This window comes from Callithrix jacchus, chromosome 20 (genome assembly GCF_049354715.1).
Source record: "Callithrix jacchus isolate 240 chromosome 20, calJac240_pri, whole genome shotgun sequence".
Taxonomy (NCBI): Eukaryota; Metazoa; Chordata; class Mammalia; order Primates; family Cebidae; genus Callithrix; species Callithrix jacchus.
The window spans coordinates 27,649,693-27,671,557 of NC_133521.1; the positions used below are offsets into that span (position 1 = coordinate 27,649,693).

Genomic DNA, 21,865 nt, shown 5'->3' on the forward strand with positions numbered 1-21,865 from the left:
CTGCCTGACCTCTGAGTGTGGGAGAGCCTCTGGGCTCTCTTGCCTGTTCACTTTCCCCTGGTCGATCTCATTCAATCCCATGACTTTCATCTATATACCAACAGACTCCCAAGGGATTATCTAACCCTGCCTTCTCCTCTGAGTTTCAGTCTTATGTAACTGACTGCCTACACAGTACCTCCACTTTGTTGTATAAGAGGTGTCTCGAACCTAACATGTCCCAAACCATTTTTAATCTCCCTCTCCCACCTGGCTTCTGCCCTGGAGTCTCCCCCATTTCCATTGCTTTATCTTATTCAGTCCCCGAAGCCAAAACTTAGGGGTCCATTTAATCTATTTTCCTTACTCTGTGCTATCAGGCCTTTAATAGGACCTGTCCATTCCACCTCTGAAAGGGACTCTGAAAGTGTTGGAGTTTTCTCACCTGCACTGCTGCCTTTCTTGGCTGATGGTCCAAGCCAGTGTTCTCTCCAGTTTAGGTCACTGTAAGCCTCTAAGCTGGACTGATTCCTTTTTACTTGCTGATCTGTTTCTCCAATGATCTTTTGTTACTCCTCTGCATAAAACCTGCACACTTTCTTACCTGGGCAACATAGCAAGACCCTATCTCTAGAATAAATAAAAATATTAGCTGGTCATGATGGTGCATCCTTGTAGTCCCAACTACTGGGAAGGCTGAGGTGGCAGAATTGCTTGAGCCCAAGAGGCTGCAGTGAGCCATGATTGTACCACCACGCTCCAGCCTGGGTGACAGAGCAAGACCCTGTCTCAAAATAAAATAAACCTTAAACTCCGTTATATTTAAAATCCAAGCTCCTTCCCTGGGCTGTAAAAGCCCGTGTGATCTGGCCCTGCTTTCCTGCCTCTGCAACTTCCCCTCACTCACTGTGCCACAGCCAACTTGGCCTTCTTTCAGTTCCTGGAACCCACCTGCCTTGTCCCTTTCTCAGAGGCTTTGCACATGCTCTCCCTTCTCCCAGAATGCCCTTCCTGCAGGTGTTTGCACGGTTTTCTCTTCCCCAGCCCTCGGGTTTTGACTCAAGGGTCGCTTCTTTAGAGAAATCTCTCTTGACCACCTGAATATAAATAGCTGCCCACCCCGAGTTCCTCTTGATCACATCTTGCTATTTTATGTTATTCAGAGCACTTACCTATTTTAATATTGATTCCTCATTTATTTACTGGTTTTCCATTTGTTCTTTCTACGTTTAGGGAGTTGGGTCCTTTCGCCATTTGTTTACTGTTGTGTCTCTAGTATTTAGAAGTGTGCCTGCCCCGTATTAGGTAGTAAATAACTGGAAACAGTGAATGGGCCGGTGGACGATCCCAATATTAAAAACTGGGATTCACCCTGCTCTCCTCCTGTGCTCCTGCTTTCTGTTCAGTAGCCACGTGCTATAGATGTTGTATTTTTGATTTTTCTGAGCTCTATCCCACTTCCCATCTACTACCACTGCCTTGGTTTATTCCAACAGCACCTAGACAGTTTCCCAGTCTCTGGTCAAGGACTGATTCCTGTATATATGTTTTTTCCCTCTTCCTCCAAGAAGAACAAATGAAACACTCTCTGTGCTACCATGATGTCCCCAGACCTGCTTCCGTAGACCCGGGAGGCTTTATTGCATATACCCTTTGCTGTGTTCATCTCCTCCTATTATATTGTAATCCCCTTCGAGTCAGGGATCCCATCTTTCTGTTTTTTTCCTTTTATTCCTTTTTCTTTCTTTCTTTCTTTTTTTTTTTTTCTGAGACAGAGTCTTGCTCTGTCGCCCAGGCTGGAGTGCAGTGGCACCATCTCAGCTCACTACAGTCTTGACCTCCAAGGGTCAAGCAATCCTTCCACTCAGCCTCCTGAGTAGCTGGGATTATAGGCAGGTGCCACTATGCACAGCTAATTTTTGTATTTTTGATAGTGATGGAGTTTTGCTATGTTGGCCAGGCTGGTCTGGAACTTCAAACCTCAAGTGATATGCCTGCCTTGGCCTCCCAAAGTACTAGGAGGTTATGAGCCACCGCACCTGGCCTGTTTTTTCATTCCAAATACTTAGCAGTGTGCCTGTCATGTAGTAGATGTCTGATAAATGTTTGAAAGAAGAAGATGAATGAATACAAATGAATGAGTTTGACTAAAGTGGGTCCACATAAAAACAGCTACAAAAAAAGCACAAACCTAAATTTTAGATATAGTATTAGTGATGTCCAATTTGTGAATTTAGAATCAACTTTAAAATAAGGCTCACTCATTACAGTTAAAACACAAAGAGTAGTGATTGACATACTTGCTTTTGAGGTCATCGTGTTCTTCATTCCAACATCTGCAGTTCTTGCTCTTTATTTATTTTTTGAGATAATTTTATACATAAAAATAAAAACCCAGCTATTCTTATATTTTTCTCATAGAGATACAAAAATAAAGACGACTTAGGGCAAAGAACCCCACGCTATATACAAGTTTTAGAAATCTCTTTTTATTCTCTTTGTATCTTTTGTTGTCTTTTACATATGTCTCACATATCTGAAGCAATTTAGGAAAACTCTGAACAAAACTGTTGACACATCCTAGGACCCTAATCTAACCTCAGAAGATTCGAGTTTCATTCTGAGTTTTGGTACAATACTCACTCCATGTGTATCTTTTGTGTTTCTAAATACTGAAATCAGAATACATGTCCATATCTGTTAGTGAAATAGAGGAAGCTGTAACTGTATAGTATTTCCAGACAATGAATATACAGTAAATTTTGCATGTAATTTTTATCTCCTTCCATCAAGTGTAACAATATGTTGAATTTGCCATGGGCCTTTAAAGCTTCTATGTTGTGAAGAGCTCTGCATGAAATTTTAAAGAGACTGGACCTTTCATCTGCACAACAGCAGGGCACCTCACTATAGGGACAAGAAAGGAAGAGAGAGAGAGAGAACATTTCTGAAGTAATAGCAAAAAATAACAGCAGAAGCAATTATTTCATCAAAGATTGACCCCCCCCATTCTTTATATATATATATTTTTCAAATTTCTTAGCTGGAGATTGTCTACCTTGTTACCGTCCTCTCCTGGCGTGTGTTAAATTTTGCAGGTTTCACATGGTCAAAATGGGGGAGAAAATTCATGAAGGAAAAGATGTTTATTTTAGGAGGTGGTGTCACTGATGATAGCATTTAAATGTATTTGCAAGGGATCTGCAAGTGGGGAAAGTTGCAAACAACTAAATTTGGCACTTGCTAGTGACCTGAGTCTATTTGCCTGGGGATATCAATGATGTGGGTATGTTTTCTTCCTCTTTGTTTTCTCCCTTTTCTCCCACAAACATTAACACAAACTTTGGCTGCCATGGCAGGGCAAAAGAGTTTTCTCTTTCCATCTCTGTGGCTAATCCTAATATGCTGTTTCTTTTTCTTGATCTGGTGAGTTGCAGGGCCCTCCTGGCTGTGGAGTCAGTTTGTACCACTTCTGTGAGATGGACTTTATCCTACTGGCAAAGAGGATAACCAAGTACCGAACTCCATCTTCTTGCTCTGTATTATTTTTTTGAGATGGAGTCTTGCTCTGTTGCTCAGGCTGATATGCAGTGGCACAGTCTCAGCTCACTGCGACCTCTGCCTCCTGGGTTCAAGAGATTCTCATGCCTCGGCCTCCCGAATACCGGGGACTACAGTTGCATACTGCCACACCTGGCTAATTTTTGTATTTGTAGTAGAGACGGGGTTTCACCATGTTGGCCAGGCTGGTCTCGAACTCCTGACCTCAAATGATCCACCTGCCTTGGTCTCCCAGAGGGCTGGGATTACAGGTGTGAGCCACCATGCCTGGCCCTTTTTTTTTTTTTTTAAATAATTTTGATAAGTCATCAAAATGAAATGTCTGGACCTGCTCTGCTGCTTGCTTTCATTTTGGATTACTTGCTTTAACCTCCCTCTTCCTCCCATTTTCTTTCTCCTCTGTATGATGTTGAGAGGATTGATAAAACACTATTTGTTTGGGCTTTGGGACTGGAGAAACCTCCCTCCTTTATGTTAGTTTCCTATCAGTGCTGCAACAGATTACTACAGATTTCGTGGTTTTAAAGACACAAATGTATTCTCCTCCAGTTCTAGAGGCCAAAAGTCTTATGGGGCTCAGGTGTTGGCAGTCTTACGGGGCCCTTTGGTCGGGGAGGAGGTCCTCGGGAGAATCTGTTTCCTTGTCTTTTCCAGCTTATAGAGACTGTGTTCCTTGGCTCATAGCCTCTTCCCCATCTTCAAAGTGCATTGCTCTAGCCTCTGCTTCTATGTCCCATTTCCTTCTTCTTGAGATCTTTAATCATATATGCAAAGTCCCTATTACCATGTAAGGGAATGTATTCACAGGTTTTAGGATTTAACATTGTGGACATCATTAGGGGCATGTTATTTGGCTTACCACTCCATTCAAGTTTATGCTAAATTAAATTTTTGTAATCTTCATTCTGTTTCTCTCCATTTGTGGATGCACAGATCGTTCCATTCTTGAATGGCAGTAACAGTGAATTTTTTCTTCTTTTTTGAGATAGTGTCTCACTCTGTTGTCCAGGCTGGATTGCAGTGGTGTGCCCACAGCTCACTGCAGCCTCGATCTCTCAGGCTGAAGCCATCCTCCCATCTCAGCTTCCCTAGTAGCTGGGACTGCAGGCATATGTCACCACACCTAGTTAATTAAAATAATGTTTTTTGTAGGGTTGGGATCTCACTATGTTGTCCAGGCTGGTCTTCAACTCATGGGCTCAAGCAATCCTCTTGCCTTGATATCCTGAGTAGCTGGGACTACTGGCATGTACCACTATGCCTGAATAATTTTTTTTGTAGAGACAGGATATCACTACATTGCCTAGGCTGGTCTCAAAGTCCTGGGCTCAAACAGTTCCCTTGCCTTGACTTCCCAAAGTGCTGAGATGGCAGTTGTGAGCCACTATGCCAGGCTCTGACAGAACTTCTTAAATGCACATAAGAGAGGAGTTTTGTTTATATCCTCTCCAGAGATTCCCCTAAGACTCAAAAATGTGATCAGCTTCAGGGTAGCAAACTTCTTTCAGTGCTGGCTCCCTAAGCAAGTGGGGCTGTTTCCTCTGTGTCTTTCAGAGGATTATGGAGTTTTGAGGAAGTAGATTTTTACGATTCATCATTTCAGGCTCAGCCGGATGCTTGGAGACACACATATGTTAAAATCTCAGCTATTCTAAACTTCCTCACTGGATGGAGATTTTTATTCTCTTCATCTTACATTTATTAAAGATCTCTCTTCATTGTTTAGGTGATTCCCCTCTCTGACCAACTGACTGGGGTTTTAGGAAGATCTCTTCCTTCTCTGCCAAATGTACTCACTCCATCCTCTGTGTTCCCATAGCGTTTTGTGCAATTTTTTATTGCAATCTCCATCTTTTACAATTGTGATTATTTGTTTCTGTGTCTCTTACTAAAGCTTGAGGGCAGGAGTCTTGACTTATTATTTTCTTCATTAGCACAGTGCTTGGCACAGAGTAAGCACTTATTGTATATTTTTTCAACACATGAATTACTAAAAATTTTTTTTTCTTTGAGACAGGGTCTCACTCTGACACCCAGGCTGGAGTGCAGTGGCAGGGTCACAGTTCATTGCAGCTTTGGCCTCTCAGGCTCAAGCCTCCCTAGCAGCCCAGACTAAAGGCATATGCCACCATGCCTAGTTAACTTTGAAACTTTTTTTTTGGTAGGAAATGGGTTTTGCCATCTTGCACAGACTTGTCTTGAACTCCAGAGCTCAAGTGATCCTTCTACTGAAATGGAAGTTCACTGATGCCCCTCACAGGATGTGTGACTGTAGTGAGGCTTGCCTGTTCAGTTGCCATGGCTGCTCAAACCCCTTCTGGGAGGGAGAGCATGGCAGACAGGTGCAGAAGCCCAAGTGGGCGTGTCTTACAGTGTGCCCTTTTAGCCCTGCTGTCTGGGGACCTAGGGGCAGGTAATGGAATCATGGGGGCCAGTCTTTCCTTTGCTATTCTTGTGATAGTGAATAAGTCTTATGAGATCTAATGGGCTTATCAGGGGTTTCTGCTTTTGCTTCATTTTCTCTTGCCACCACCATGTAAGAAATACCTTTTGCCTCCCGTCATGATTCTGAGGCCTCCCCAGCCATGTGGAAGTGTAAGTCCATTTAAACCTTTTTTCTTCCCAGTCTTGGGTATATCTTTATCAGCAGCACGAAAACAGACTGATAAACATAGCCTCCCTCAGACCACACAGCTAGAAAGGAGTAGCTCTGGGGTTTGAACTCAGGTGGCTTAGGTCAGGAGCTATATTGATAGCTACCTCTGCCTCCTATCTGGGTCTCCATTTCAAAGGGATTACTCAATATTTCCAGAAAATCCCACATTCCCTTTGTGTCTATCATAAGGCTTAAAAGGCCTCCATCTATTTAGAATTGGAGTGAGGGGTGAGGGTTTTATTATAAGGGCTCTTGTATGGTTATTAGTTAGACCTTTAAGAGAATGCTGGATGGAGCCACTGTGGGGAACTCACTGGAAACTATTCCCAACCACATGTCTCCATCAGCCATAGCTACGAATGTGAGGAATTGATTTCTAAAGAATTCCAAGACTATTTCCAATAGTTATTACACAGCTAGGCATCAGCCATTCCTTGCTTCTATTCCGCTGGTGTCCAAACATTTTTGTTTAAAGCTATGGTCCTCATTCTTCAAAAAAATTTCACGTGGACCCTCAATGTACGAAACAGAAAAACATGGAGGTGAATTTTCCATCAGTGTGCCTTACCAGAATTGTTCCAATTCTCTTTCTCAATCATAAAGACACAGCACTCTCCTTTCCATCCTTGCTCCCCTAGATTTTTTTTTTTTTTGAGACAGGATCTTACTCTGTTGCCCAGGCTGGAGTGCAGTGGCATAGTCACAGCTCACTGCAGCCTCGACCTTCTGGACTCAGGTGATCCTCCCACCTCAGCTTACCAAATAGCTGAGATTATAGTTGCCTGCCACCATGCCCAGCTAACCTTTTTGTATTTTTTTTTTAGAGGTGGGATTTTGCATATTTCTCAGGCTGGTCTCAAACTTCTAAACTCAAGCAATCCTCCTGCCTTGGTCTCCCAAAGTGATGGGATTACAGGCGTGAGCCATTGCACCTGGCTGCCCTGATTCTTTATGTATTAACTTTAGGTCTGTGGGGAAATCCAGTTGCCCTGGGTTTGTGACAGATTGTGGTAAACATGTTCTTCAACAATGTCTGTGTCAATCATGTAGACTGTATGAATTCAAAACAGGCCTAAAGTAGCAAGAGACAGTAGGAGTATCCCAGATAAGCCATAGATATTCCAAATAGGAAAAGAGCTCACGTGGGGCTCATGGATGAGCTGTTTGTTTCTTGAGAGGCTTCTTGGGATGACATTACCTCAGTGAATCCATAGTCTAAGTGCTGAGAACCTTGAATTTTGTCTATACATTGTGTTGCTTAATTGGTGTGTTCCTTGAGCCAGGGTCCCTGTTGCCCAGGAAGCATTTGAATCTACCCTATCACCATGTGCTTTTCTGGTTGGTTCTGTGATTCTATGGCTAAGCAATATGATTTTTTTTAATTGATTCATTGCATCCTGTTACACAAGTATAAAATTTATTTTATATTTGTAAAGGAGTGTGAAAGTTTAAAAATTATTCAATTTTTGCTGGGTGTGGCAGCTCACTCCTGTAATCTTAGCACTTTGAAAGGCCAAGGCAGGCAGATCACCTGACGTCAGGAGTTTGAGACCAGTAGTCAAGTGTTTCCAACTCAGAAGCCTTTCCCTGTCTGTGAAGAATATAGCAAAGTTCTTTTTCAAATGAAGCATGTTTCATCTCCTTGCTTTCTAGCATTAAGAAGCCTGACTCTATTTGCTTCTTAGCAGACATGCCTAGGCCTGCATTAACTTGTAATGCATACTTTGTCATGTTTAAGTAAGTCATATCTTTTCTAAGTAACTTCTTTTCTTTGTTTTCTTTGTTTTCTTGCCTTTTACTTATTTAAGAGTTTTAAAATATTAGCTAATCAAGTCTAGTTTAGACTGTGAAGTCTGGTTCTAGCCAGCAGATACAAAACCTAGCAATAAAGACTTAACTATGTAACAGATAAATATTTCCACCTTTCCTTTATTCATTGCACTCTTGTAGCAAGGCTGCTGATAAGTGCCCTTGCTGCAGAAAGTAAAATTGCCTTGCTGAGAAAACTTATAGTCTAAGTGCTGATTCTTAGAACACCAGAGAATGAGCATTTACTTCCAACAATCTGTTGAGAGAGCATACCATGTTAGTTAAGAACTTAGGCATTGGAATTAAACAGAACTGAGTTCAGATCCCTGGCACTGCCATATAGAAGCTATGGAACCCTTGCTAATTTCTTGAAATCTTCTAGCCTTATTTTTCCTATCAGTAATAATAATAAAAAGCAACCTTAGGGGTGTTATGAAGATATAGTGAGATATACAGTGTGAAAGCCCTCAGTGATATTGGCACAGGGAAGTTGCCTGGTAATTGGTAACTTCTAGCTTCATTATTACATAGGTGGTCTCTTACCTCTCTCCTGCAATCCAGTTTGTGCTGATTTTCAAGTTAAACTTTCAGGAGCTCATGTAATTTATCTTGATTCCAGATTCTAGGAGGAGGCTCCTCCGTACTCCCGAGAGGCCGAACATGTGGTCTCCAGCACAGCTTTCTGCTCGATGTTTCCTCTTTCTTCTGTGCAACGGAGGAAGACATGTGGCAGGAGCACCCAGTGCTAATACTTGTTCATGTCTGTGTCAATGCTGACGATCCTGCCAGTGTGAACCAGGATAAGAGTGAAGATTTCCTCTGTGAAGACCCAGCTTTTTCTTTGGCTCCTTTGTTGAATACATCTTTGCTCTGCTCTCCTTTGCTGCCCAGGTATGTGGAATATAAACAAGTTACACACATGTCATGTAAATTCATGCTTGTGGAAAATTCAAATCATCCATAACCATATAAAAATTATTGTCTTCCTTCACTCTCCCAGTGCCCCTCAACCCATCCCATTTACTGATCATTATTAATATTACTAATACCTAATTAGTATTATTTTGGTGTGTATCATTCTAGACTTTTTCCTATGCATTTATATACTTATTTTTAAAAATGGTGTTGCACTATGCACATTCTTTGGCAAACTGCTTTTTTTTTTTTTAAATTTTGAGACCAAGTCTCACTCTGTCAGCCAGGCTGGAGTACAGTGGCACAATCTTGGCTTACTGCAACTTCCACCTCTCAGGTTCAAGTAATTCTCCTGCCTCAGCCTCCTGAGTAGCTGGGATTACAGGCGCCCACTATCATGCCTTTAATTTTTGTATTTTTAGTAGAAATGGGGTTTCACCATGTTGGCTGGCAAACTGCCTTTTTAACTTCATGTTGCTTGATCTTTCATGTCAGTACATAAAATTCATCATATATATATATATATATATATTTTTTTTTTTTAAACAGGGTCTTATTCTGTTGCTCAGGCTGGAGTGCAGTGGCACAATCATAACTCAGTGTAGCTTTGACCTCTCCAGGGCTCAACCAATCCTCCCACCTCAGCCTTCCAAATAGCTGGGACTGTGGGCATGCACCATTATGCCTGGCTAATTTTTTTTTTTTTTTTAAGTGATGAGGTCTCGCCATGTTGGCCAGGGTGGTTTTGATCTCCTGGGCTCAAGCGATTCTCCTGCCTTGGCCTCCCAAAGTGTAGGGATTACAGGCATGAACCACTTCTCCTGACCTCGTCACATTCTTTTAAAATTTTACATAGTTTTCTGTATATAGATGAATCAATGTTTACCATGAGATTATTAATGGATACTTTGCTTTCCAGTTTTTAACTACTAAAATCAAGGTTTCAGTAAATATTTTTGAGTTACAAGCGATGTGGCTAATTAACATTTTGATAAATATGCCCAGCTCTCCACCTATAAGCCAGTTTATATTCCTATCCACAGTATGCAAGAAGGCCTGTTTCCATCTATACTCACCAGTATTTTCTTTAGTCTTTTTACCCTTTAATAATTTGATGATAAAATACTTTATTTTAATTTGCATTTTGCTGATTTTCTGGGAGATTAAACATTTTTTTCAGTTTTTTTATTGGTTCTTCTGAATATCATAAGTGTATATCTTTTTCTCAGTTTTCCATTGAGTTATTTTTCTTTTTATATTGCTTCATAGGACCTCTTTGTGTATTATGGATTTTTAGTTCTTTCTCTGTTCTTTCTTCCAGTCTCTGTCTTTTAGTTGCTTTTTTTGTGACTTTTGCTATTTACAGAAATTTCAAATTTTATCTAGTTGTATGCTTTCTCATTGTAAAATTTACTCTATTTTATATTTGTAAAGGAGTGTGAAAGTTTAAAAATTACTCAATTTTGGTTGAGTGTGGTGGCTCCCTCCTGTAATCTTAGCACTTTGAAAGGCCAAGGCAGGCGGATCACCTGAGGTCAGAAGTTTGAGACCAGCTGACTAACATGGTAAAACCCTGTCTGTACTAAAAATACAAAAATTAGCCTGGCATAGTGGTGAGCATCTGTAACCCCAGCTACTCAGGAGGCTGAGGCAGGAGAATTGCTTGAACCTGGGAGGTGGAGGTTGTAGTGAGCCACGATCACGCCATTGCACTCCAGCCTGGGTGACAGAGTGAGACTCTGTCTCAAAAAAAAAAAAAAAAAAAATTACTCAATCTCCCCTGTGGTAAAACAGGCTAATATTTACATGTAACAAATAAGAAAAGTTTAGCACATGAAGTTTAAAGGTCTTATTGCAAACTCTAGCTGCTTCCAAACCAAGCATTTTTTGAATACTTACTATGTGTCTAATGTGTTAGATAATAAAACTTAACATAAAACATGGTCTCTACCTCCATTTGTATGTGAAGCATAATAGTTGCATACACCTTAGAAAATCATATAGGGTTTTTGGTTAGCTAAGTGCTGAATTTTGTTACAGGAAAAAGTGGCATCAGAATTCAAAAGGAACTAGGTCACAAGAATATATAGCTAGTACCTGAAAAAGACTATAATGGGAAACTGATACAGGAGCTTAAAGCCTGGAATGTATTGAGTTATGAGTTTATAGAACCTGTATTAGCTTTCTATTTCTGTATAATGGACCACCCCAAAACTCATTGTTTAAAAAAACTGCTCATTTAATTTAGCTCATAATATTACAGGTTGACAATTTTGGCTGGGCTCAGCTGGGTGGTTTTTCTAGTGTGGGCCAAGCCTGGTTAATCTTGTCTGAGGTTGCTTGTGTACTTGTAGTTAACTGATATATTGTGTAGGCTGACTGGTTTATCATAGCCACATCTGGGGCTGGTGGGATGATTAGGATCTTTTTCCACATTGGCTCTGAATCTCTTTCAGGCTACTCTGGGTTTGTTTCCATGGTGAGCACAGAGTTCCAAGAATTTGAGAATGGGAGCTGTTAGAATCTCCTGAGACCTCAGCTCAGGGTTGATATGCTTCCATTTGTGTGCATTCTGTTGGTCAAAGCAAGCCAGAAGATCGGTCCAGATTAAAGGGGTGGGAAAATATACTCTACTTCTTGATGGGAGGAGTTTAAATATTATGGCTGTTTTTGCAGTCTACTGCAGAACTTCAATTCAGATTTGTGTTTGCCTACTGATTTAATGCTTGCATTTATGTTTGATGATCCTGTTCAAAAATATTTTTAACAAGGCCAGGTGAAGATAAATAGTAGGACAGTAGAAGTCTGTATACAAATAACATTTTTCCATGGCAGAATGCATATTGGCTTTTTAGAAAACCTTTCTTTCATCCTGTTTCAGTTAGGATGGTTAGGAACATGATATCTGGATTTTCTTGTTTTTCTTTTGTGGTTGTTGTTGTTTTCAGTCTGAGCTCACTGCAACCTCTGCTTCTCAGGTTCAAGTAATCTTCCCACTTCAGCCTTCCAAGTAGCTGGGACTACAGGTGTGTGTCACCACGCCCTGCTAATTTTTGTATTTTTAGTAGAAACAGGGTTTTGCTATGTCACCCAGGTTGGTTTCCAACTCTTGAACACAATTGATCCACCCACCTTGGTCTCCCAAAGTGCTGGGATTACAGTAATAGACCACTGTGCCCAGCCTGATGTCTGGATTTCTAGACTGGTCAGAATGAGTTATGATAATCCTGTTCCCTTGTCTCCACCCCCTCATTTTAAAGATAATGAAAGGGTGTTGGGATGTGGTTATTCAATGGTGGTAATAAATGCCATGGTCATTAATGCTGAGTATTAGACTAACATTTATACATGGAGAATTCTTCAATTTAAAAAAGCCAATGTCTAGTCTTGATTTCTTGTGTTAATCTTGATTTTCAAGTTAGTTGACTTTGCTTGCAATTTCTGGTTTAAATGTTAGTATAAACTCTTCTTACCTAATTCTGGTCTTGTAGGAACAGTCCTAGGAATCCCATCAATTCCTGTTTTTACTATGTGGAGGTAAGGGGAGGTAGCCAATGAGACCTTTGTCTAAGCTCCTCTTTCTTCTAGTAATCTGAGGCTTCTCAGTTCAGACGATAGGTGTGAGGCTTAGGAATAGACTTATAGACCTGCCAGTTTATGTTTTCGTTTATAAATTTATGGTCTTTTGGCCAAATCTTTAACTCAGAATGAAGCGTGAGTAATGTCTGGGCATAACATAAAATATTTTTATACAAAGATGATACTTTTTTGAAAATGCAGTGTTATTTACTATTATCCTCAGTTCTTTCTTGCTTAACGAACAGAGGCACCTTGAGAGTTCGATGTATTTATACGTAAAGCCTGATGTCCTCTGATTTTTGTACATGTACAAAATGATGCTAATTGAAAGAAATATGCTGTTCAATAAAGGAACAGTGTATGATGAGGGAGCCGTCCATGAATGCTGGAGCCAGAATCTTGTTTGAATTAAGAGGATGTCTGCTAAGTTAAGGCACCCCACGGAGATGTATAAGGCCAGAGCTTCCAGCAGTCCATACTGTCTTTATTGAGAGACATATTTATATCTTCCAGACTAGTAATTAATCACTCAGTGGGGTTTTCTTGGGGGGAGTTGTTCGCTCACAGAGAATCTTTTTGTACTGCCAGGAACCACAAAGCATGGGCACAATTAAAATGCTGATTCAATTTATTATATTGAAGCATGGAACAGGAATGTTTAAATGATGTTGACAGGGCCAGAATTTCAAACCACCTTTTTAAAAATAGAAAACAAATGCCTATCCCCTTAAATTAAATTATATGAATAGCACGTCTCTTATAAGTTGCTTGGAAGCAAAATAAAGCTCTTGACATTAATTAAAATTTGGAGTTGTATCATTTGTTGTTAATATGCAGTCTTTGTTAGGGGAAATACATTTCAGAGTGATCTATTTGTGAAAATTAAATGGGGAAAATTTAATAAGGCTGCTTTTCTTAGAAATGTGGATTCTTAAGTAACTAAAATGTTTTTATACTGCAATAATGGTTTCTATTTTTGATCCTCTCAAAAATTGTCTCTGTTACTTGAATTTTGATATTTCTACACAGAATTCCATTATCAGGGGGCTTATAAGCTCTAAAAGCCAGGAAGGCCTTCATATATTTTGGGGTGTTGGGTAACATACATTTACAAAGAGAATTTCATCTGAAATTGATGTGGTTAGGCACATGGACCTCCTCCAAATACCTCGGCAGGACCAGGAGCCAAAGGGCCCCATTAGCAGCCTTTAACTAGCTCTCCTCTAATGAATGCGATGTTCTGTGTTTTGAAATTACACTTTACTGGTTTTGCACGAACTAGAAAATTCCATGAAATAATGGGATAGCTGTTGCCTTGCTGTACCCCAAAAACTGAAGGTAATAGAGTCACCTCTGTTGAGGATGTCACATGCAAATAATTTTCTGAAAAGCTATACATCTCCAGGGTCATGGAGGAAAGGCTGTTTTTCACCCTGGTTTAGGTTTCATTTTCTTTTGGTGATGGCACAAATGCATTTGACTTGGGTTTTCAAAGTTGATATCTAACAGAACTCTTAGACAATGTTAAAAGAACATGTTCTTCAGTGAATGCAATTAAAAACCCATCAGTGATGCATGTTGTCCATCACCCGCTTTTTACCATCTTTGTGGAGCTTGATAGTCTAACTGTGGAATGGAGACTAACTAACCTCTGTTGGTCTTGAGAGTTCGGAGATAGAAGCGCAAATGGAAAGGAAGAATGGAGTCGTTTGTCTGTGTGTGTCTCCCCGCTGCTTAAAATGAAAGCAATCATAGTGAAGTCAATATTTATTTTTATGAACATTTATGTGGTATGAGTTTTCTTTTGGGAAATGTCCCTGTTTTTGTGGAAAAATTCTTATGACTTAGGTAAGAAATAATAATGAACGATTGTTGATGTTATAAGAATTGTTTTTCTCTCCTCCCTTTACTCATTCCCCTGCATCCATTTAATCACCAATTCCTGTGGATTCTACTCTTTGATATCTTAGTATTACACTTCCCTTCTCCCCTTCTGTCCCCAAGGGCTCCCAAACTCCTATCATTGCAAACACTGATTTATTCATATGCTCTGTTAGAGGGCATGAATCACATATGATTTGAGATTGCCAGTGTCTGGAATATAGTATGTGATCAGTATATATTCAATGTATTAATGAAGGTTTCCATATAAATCATTTAATTCAGTCATTCTCAATGGGGCAGAGGAATGGGTTGTGTCTGTCATTCCTCCCCACTCCCCACCCCAGCATTTGGCAGCATCTGTAGACACTTTTGGCTGTTACAACTGAACTGGGAAGACAGTGCATGTGTGTGTGTGTGTGTGTGTGTGTGTGTGTGTGTGTGTGTGTGTGTATGCATGCTACTGGCATTGTGGTCAGAGGCTGGACCTGCTACTAAGCATTGTAGTGCACAGAATCACAACAAAGAATTACCTGGTCCCAAACACCAGCAGTGCCAAGTCTGGGGAACTCTGCTCTAATTTGATTTCAAAATATCTCTTTCGAGTAGATAAACAGGTAGCAGAAGTTTCTTTACTCTAAATATGAGAAAACACATGAGGAGAGATTAAATGCCTTAAGCCAAGTCCACCCAGCCTAAGGTAGTCACAGAACCAGGAATTCAACCCTATGCCCTTCCTTCCAAATCTAGATAATAACTAGACTATTTCAATCAGTAAGATGATTCTATGACTTAAAAATAGTTTCTGAACAATTGCCTTATATTTGAGCCTTAGAAGTCTGTTCACACTCTACTCAAAAGTAATATACAGGAATTAAGGCAGAAAATATTTTGTATGCTCATTTGAAAGACATCTCCGAGAGAGATTCCTTTAGATCTTGTATAAACAATTTGAATCTGCTAGGCTTACATTTTTCCACAGAGAGTACATTTCTTTAGTGAAGTGAGTTAATTCATCCATGATCCCATTGACACAGTTCTGAAAGATTAACATTATTAAATATTTTTGTATTATTAAAATTGAAGGCTGAAATGTCTGAATTGACCATTAGGTATTTGAGCGAATGCCTAATTAATTTTTAATGCAGTACTTATTTACATTCTGGGAACAGTACATGGAGCGCAGCTGCTTCAAGTCCATAAATCTGTTTAGCACCTGAGTTATAGATTTGAAAAAAAACTACTCTGTGTCTGTGCCTAGACCACTGTATATTGTCAGGCCATTGCCTTTGTAGAAATAGCAGTAGAGATGGATGAGGGAAGATGCAGATTTGGGTAATTAAATCAGTCGAGGGGAAAAAACAGTTGATTTAAACAAAAAAGAGAGATCTGGTGTACAAGAAGGTTTCCAATATACAAGATCCTGCGGGAGAAACAAAGACATTCAAGACATACTCTCTTTTCTTAAGGAGTGTTTACATGGTAGGTGACAGGTATGTACCTATCAAAACTAATTATTGAAATATGGCAGCGTGAGGGCTGAGTGAATGGCAGTAGCAGGGAACACAAAAGGGGAAAAGTATTTTATATTGGTAAGTTTTTGGCAGGAATTAGCTGACAGGAGATTCAAAATACACTTTTAATCCAAATTGGAAAATATAAGTCATGAGTCTTGGTTGAAAAATATTTTGTAATAGATTATTCTAGATAAGGTATTTCTTTAAAATTTTTGTTTTATTGATATATCATATTTGTACATATTTATGGGGTACATGTGATTTTTTTTTAAGCTGCCTAGTAATGATCAAGTCAGGACATTTAGGATGGACATCCTCATAATCATTTATCATTAGCACTATTTCTTATTTTTTTAAATAGACAAAGAAATATAACTCTTTTTCTGTCCACATCTTCTTTGTGATATTTGGATGCTATTCAAAAAGTAAACATTTTTTTGGAAAGATTTTAATTACTCTTTTTTTTTTTGACATGGAGTCTTGCTCTTTTGCTGGGCTGGAGTGCAGTGGCAGGATCTTGGCTCACTGCAACCTTCGCCTCTCTGTTCACCCAATTCTCTTGCCTCAGTAGCTGGGATTACAGGCGTGTGCCACTACACCCAGCTAACTTTTTTGTATTTTTAATAGAGACAGAGTCTTACCCTGTTTGCCAGGGTGGTCTCGATCTCCTGACTTCGTGATCCACCCACCTTGGCCTCCCAAAGTGTGAGCCACTGCACCCAGCCAATATTCTTTAATATTCTTTCTATATTGTCAAGTTCTGATCTTTACAGGCGCTGATATTTTCTGGATTCCTTAGGGTTCTATGCAATATCATGATGTAATTTTAAGTACTTTCTATAAAGAAATTATAAATGTCACTTGAAGTAGAATTTAAAGAATATTTAGAAGAATACAAGCATTATGCCTATAATCCCAGAAGCATTATTTCTATCCTGCCTTTCAATGTCATCCTTGACTTTGCATGTAAACATGGTTTTTGAAAGTTGGGATGGGTGCTGGCTATTCCAGAATAGCTGAGTCAAAAAGGTGAAAAGATAGTCTTAGAGATAGATATAGATATCTTATTTATTTAGTGGCAGGCTGGAGTGCTGTGGCACAAACCCAGCTGACTGTAGCCTCAACCTCCTGGGCTCAAGTGATGTTGCTTCAGCCTCCTAAGCTGGGACTATAAGTGCATGCCACTATGTTCAGCTATTAATTTTTTTTCTTTTGCAGAGAATGAGTCTCACCATGTTGCCCAGGCTGGTCTTGAACTTCCGGGCTCAAGCAGTTCTCCCCTCAGCCTCCCAAAGTGTTGGGATTACAGGCATGAGCCATCTTATCTGGTCTAAAGTTTTCAAAGTTATGAAAAAGACTATACAAGTAGAAAATTATACTTGAGTTCACAGTAGAGAGGAAAGCATTTGAAAGTTATTCCCATGGGTGGCAGAAGAAATAAAATTGCTAACTGACAGCACTTCTGCTTTATCATTTAAAATCCAAATTAAGTAAGTATGAGATAGAATCATTTTGGCCAAGAAAAATGGCAATTTCATGGTAAATCTAACAGTGGCTAAATATGCTGGAAATTTAGAAAACACCAATTTAAAAATTAGCAGTGGGACTGGGTGTGGGGGCTCATGCCTATAATCCCAGAAGCATTATGGCTATATTAACAAAACATTATGAATATATTAACACAGACATCACATTAATAAAAAATGTGTCATACCCCAGAATACCAACATCCCAGAATACCAACATTTGTAAAGGTTAGACTAGAGGCAACCAGTTAGTGTCTGTCTGATTCATAGCTGAGTACAATGATACTTCATTTAAAAATTATAAATTTGAGAAATCTAAATTTTACTGAAAAAAAAAAAGCAGGTAAGTTGGTGATTTCATCCCCTAAATCTTATTAAAAAATCTTTCAGTCCAACTTGTTTAAAGTTCTGCATTTAGCAGGAATCTTTGAACGTATTATTCAAAAAAGCAAAATTAAACAGACCTCAAGGTGACATTATTTTACACTAAGATATTATACAAATATTTTTTTAGCTCATGGAATATGACAGCTGAAAGGATTCATTTTAAATTTCAGTCAAACGTGTCTAAATTGTAAATAATAGAAACTGGTTTCTAGATCACTTGAAATCTTTTATTCAGTTGAATAGAGAAACATATCCCTTTAAATGGGGCCAGTGTCATGCAGGACTGTGAAGTAGGCAATGGTTATTTTCTAGCTGGTTTCAGGCCCTCTGTTTTATATTGTTTAGTGTCTAATTCTGTCAAGATCTACTTTCAGAAGGGGATCAGGCCAGTGTGGTGGCTTATGCCTGTAATCCCAGCACTTTGGAAGACTGAGATGGGAGAATCACTTGAGGCCAGATGTTCAAGACCAGCCTGGGAAACATGGTGAATCCTTGACTCTACAAAGAATGCAAAAACAGCCAGGCATGTTGCCATGTGCCTGTAGTTCCAGCTGCTTGGCAGGCTGAGATGAGAGGATTGCTTGAGCTTCACAGGTCAAGGCTGCAGTAAGTTGAGACTGCTGCTACAGTCCAGCCTGAGCGACAGAGTGAGACTCTATTTTTTTTTTAAGGCTGAGCGCAGTGGCTCATGCCTGTAATTCCATCACTTTGGGAGGCTGAGGTGGGTGGATTATCTGAGGTTAGGAGTTCGAGACCAGCCTGGCCAACATAATGAAACCCAGCTCTACTAAAAATACAAAAGTTAGTCAGGCATGATCATCACACCACTGTATTCCAGCCTGGGCAACAGAGTAAGACTCTTGTCTCAAAAAAACAAAACAAAACAAAACAAAAAACCAAAAAACAAAAAAAAAAGAAAGAAAAAAGAAAAGAGGATTAGATAAATTCATTCATGCAGAGTAGAATGTCTCAGGTTTACTTTTTGACCATTTTCAGAAGAGGTTGGTGAAGGCACTAGAAAGTTATGTCATGACTTCACAGAAGGTGAAGGTGCCCTGACTGCTTGGTATTGGGAAAGGTAGAAAGATGGGGTGGGGCATGACATCTACAAGGCTACCGTGAGAGAATGCACAGAGTATACCCTGTTATATGATGTAATTAGCACTGATCATGACAGCTGTGACCTGGATGCAAGGGTTCATGTCTGTAATCCCAGCACTTTGGGAGGCTGAGGCCAGAGGATTTTTTGAGTCTAGGAATTTGAGACCAGCCTGGGGAATGTAGTGAGACCCCATCTCTATAAAAACATAATAATAATGAGAGGTATAATTATTATAAAGAGGAAGAGGGATTCAGTCTATGGCCCCCAAAATAAGAATAGATGAGTGGAAGATTTCAGGGAAGCAGATTCCAGTTGGATGGAAGGAAAAAACAGCATTCTAGTAGAGCTTTCTAAAAATGAAATGGGCAGACCCAGGAGAGGACTTTCCAATCTTTGGCATGGTTGTATGTAATTCAGATCTGTCACTCCCAAATCAGGTACACATCAGAAAATCTGGGTGGGAGGCTTGCTAAAAATACTCCAGTGGGCCAGGTGTGGTGGCTCACGCCTGTAATCCCAGCACTTTGAGAGGCCGAGGTGAGCGGATCACCAGAGGTCAGGAGTTAGAGACCAGCCTGGCCAACATGGTGAAACCCTGTCTCTACTAAAAATGCAAAAATTAGCCAGGCATGGTGGTGGGTGCCTGTAATCCCAGCTACTTGGGAGGCTGAGACAGGATAATTGCTTGAACCTGGGAGGCGGAGGTTGCAGTGAGCCGAGATTGTGCCACTGTCCTCCAGCCTGGAGAACAAAGAGCAAAACTCCTTTTTTTAAAAAAAAAATCCAGTGGTTCTGACTTAGCAGGTCTGGTTGTGGCTCAGAGTCTGTATTTTTATCAGCACCTGGGTTCTGGGTTATTCTGGGGCAGCTGGTCCACGAACCAGTATTTGGAAATCACTGGTCCATATGACCACCTGATAAAACATTATGAAGGGAAGGGAGGCGTTGGGCAGAAGATTGGGGAAATATTCAATTTCATTTTATTAAACATATTCTTAGAATGTTTTTAGAACATGTGATTCCTATTCTCTCTTCCCAAACATTTTATTAGGAATGTTTTCAGACACACAAAAACTTTAAAATTTTTATGGTGAATACTCAGATACCTACCACCTAGATTCTCTTATTAACATTGAACTATACTTGTTTTGTCACATTTATATTGAGATGAGGTTTATGTACAATGAAATGTACAAACTTGAGCATAGCATTTCTGTTATTAGGAAGGATCCAAATGTGCTTTGGAGCCAAGGGGGGTAGGTGGGTGTTGATGAGTAGGTAACAATATCAATGGCTGGAAAGTTGAGAGAGGTGAGAGGATGTGCAAGGTATGAATCAAATTGGGCTACTGAGGAGGACATTTGAGATGGAGAGAGAGTCTATGCTTATTATGATGAATTCTGTATTTGTGAAATTGCCTATTTGCAAAAATTTCCTTTTTGCAACCACATCAAAGGTTGGAAAGTCCTCTCCTGGGTTGGCCCATTGCATTTTTGGAAAGTTCTGTTAGAATGTTGTTTTTCCCCCCATCCAACTAGAATCTGCATCCCTGAGATCCCCCAAATCAATACTCATGGTGCCTTTGCAGTCATTTGTGGACATGTGCAGAGTGATAAAAAATTTGTTGATAAAAATACAGATTCTGAGCCCCATCCAGAGCTACTAAGTCAGAAACACGAGTATTTTTATCTAGCCTCCCACCCGGGTTTTCTGATGTGTACCCAATTTGGGAGTGACAGATCTGAATTACATACAACTGTGCCAAAGATTGGAGAGTCCTCTTCTTGGTCTGCCCATTTCATTTTTAGAAAGCTCGATTAGAATGTTTTTCCTCCCTTCCCACTAGAATCTGCATCCCTGAGAACTCCCAAATCAGTACTCATGGTGCCTTTACAGTCTCGTTTGTGGACAAGCATAGAGTGATGAAGTATTTGAGTTATCTGACATGCGTGTTCCCAGATGATGTTGAACAGGGTAATGCTCTGTCTTCTTGTTTCAGCTCTTGTAAAAAAGCGTTTTTAAATTTGTAGTTTGCTTAGTGCCATATTTTCCACATTTTTGTGCTATTTATTAGTGATTTTGCTATTTAAAATGCCTCCCTCCTCCGAAGCTTGGTGTTGAAGTTTTGTCCATTATTCCTAAGCAGAAGGCTGTGAAGTACTTTACAGAGAAAATATGTGTATTAGATAAGCTTTGTTCAGGTCGGAGTTAAAGTGCTTTAGTTGTGAGTTCAATGTTAATGAATCAACAATATATTAAATAAAGTGTCTTTAAACAAACACATAAAACAAGGTTATGTTTTGATTGATGGAAATGTTGTGATCGAGGTTTGCAGGAACCCAACTCTATTTCTCCAAGGATCCATGGTTCCCTAAGTCAGTGTTCCCTAATTCAGTGTTTCAGTTATGTTGAGTAGAACGTAACTACCAAGAACAGATTGTACACCATGGGTGGGGCAAAGCAATTGTTTGGACACTTCAGTGTTTCTCATCTTTGAAGCTCCAATACTTGGAATTTTCTTAGGCGCAAACATATTTTCAAGAGCAGACCAGCAAATCCTAGGCTTTAGAGTGTGACGTTTTTGTGGAATAATTGTTCTACTTGTATGGGAAGTTGTCAAGCTAAACATTCCATTTATTTAAACGTTCTGCTAAACTAATAATTTTGGGATTATGTTCTTTGATTTCATAGAAATCTTCCTTTAAATACAATGGCTCTTTTTTTCTCTGCTTGTCTTAAATATTTTTTTTCAGCAGTCTGACTATGCAATGTATCAGTGTTTTTAATTTTTGTTTTCCTTTAAAAAAATCTTGCTTATGATTTTCTGGGATTTTTGGATCTTTGGCTTGTTGTTTTTCATTAACTTTGGAAAATTCTTGTCCATTATCTCTTTAAATACTTCTGTTGTTCTCTCTCCTTCTTGAACTTCAGTTACACGTATGTTAGGCCATTT

At 39.7% G+C, this 21,865-nt stretch overlaps 1 protein-coding gene across 32 annotated transcripts in view; it reads left to right on the forward strand.

The window, feature by feature from the left end:
- ZFHX3 (zinc finger homeobox 3) overlaps positions 1 to 21,865 on the forward strand; it is a 1,555,416-nt gene that overhangs the window by 93,003 nt on the left and 1,440,548 nt on the right. For all 32 annotated transcript variants that reach the window (XM_054248756.2, XM_054248766.2, XM_054248759.2 and 29 more), the window contains one exon: positions 8,625 to 8,896. The gene's annotated coding sequence lies outside the window, so the exon portion shown is untranslated. The remainder of the gene's footprint in view (positions 1 to 8,624; positions 8,897 to 21,865) is intronic.